Source organism: Petaurus breviceps, unplaced genomic scaffold, assembly GCF_028583685.1.
Source record: "Petaurus breviceps papuanus isolate PSGF00001 unplaced genomic scaffold, PetGlider_PUasm1.0 90825, whole genome shotgun sequence".
Lineage (NCBI taxonomy): Eukaryota > Metazoa > Chordata > Mammalia > Diprotodontia > Petauridae > Petaurus > Petaurus breviceps.
This window is the reverse complement of record NW_027187353.1, coordinates 3,737,956-3,738,860: the sequence shown is the minus strand read 5'-3', so window position 1 is coordinate 3,738,860 and position 905 is coordinate 3,737,956. Positions and strand designations below refer to the sequence as shown.

General features: G+C 36.1%; 1 non-coding gene across 1 annotated transcript; it reads right to left on the bottom strand.

Moving 5' to 3' along the window:
* Nucleotides 1-579: 579 nt before the first annotated feature.
* On the bottom strand, nucleotides 580-686 carry LOC138148742 (U6 spliceosomal RNA). The gene has a single exon (XR_011165140.1). It is a non-coding gene; the product is annotated as a U6 spliceosomal RNA (small nuclear RNA).
* Nucleotides 687-905: the final 219 nt, after the last annotated feature.

The window sequence follows — 905 nt, the reverse complement described above, 5'->3', positions numbered from 1 at the left end:
CATTTCTTATGCTACAATAGTATTCCATCATAATCACATATCACAACTTGTTTAGCCATTCCCCAGTTGATGGGCATCCCCTCCATTTCTGATTCTTTGCCCCCAGAAAAGAACTGCTATAAATATTTTTGTATATATTATCCTTTTCCTTTTTCTTTTTTTAAAATCTCTTTTGGGATATAGACCTAGTAGTAGTATTACTAGGTCAAAGGGTATGTATGATTTTCCAGCCCTTTGGGCATGGTTCCAAACTGCTCTACAGAATGGGTGAATCAGTTCACAATTCTACCAACAATGCATTAATGTCTCGTTTTTCCTGCATGCCTTCCAACATTTGTCATTACCTTTTCTGTCCTGTTAGCCAATCTAATAGATATGAAGTAGTACTTCAGAATTGTTTTAATTTGCATTTCTCCAATCAATAGTGAGTTAGAGTATTTTTTTCCATAGGATTATAGATGACTTTGATTACTTCATCTGAAAACTCTTCATATCTTTTGATCACTTAGCAGTTGGGGAACAGTTCTTATTTGTTATAAATTCAACTCAGTTCTCTATATGTTTGAGAAATGAGGTCTTAAAAATATGGAATGCTTCACGGATTTGTGTATCATCCTTGTGCAGGGGCCATGCTAATTTTCTCTCTGTCATTCCAATTTTAGTAAATGTGCTGCTGAAGTGGGTCCTGCATGCTTTCTTAGCTAGGATAAAGGGAAGAAGAGGAGCACCTGGAACTATACAAAATTCCATGAGTTTTCTTTTGTAATTGTAAATCAGTTAGGAGGAAAGGAGGTCCCAAAGGAAGTGTGCCAAAGAGGTAAAACGAAGAAAAACTACACATGACACCAACAAATGCTAGATAAAATGGAGTCAGCTATGTTCTTCCCCAAACCTACTTTTGTCAG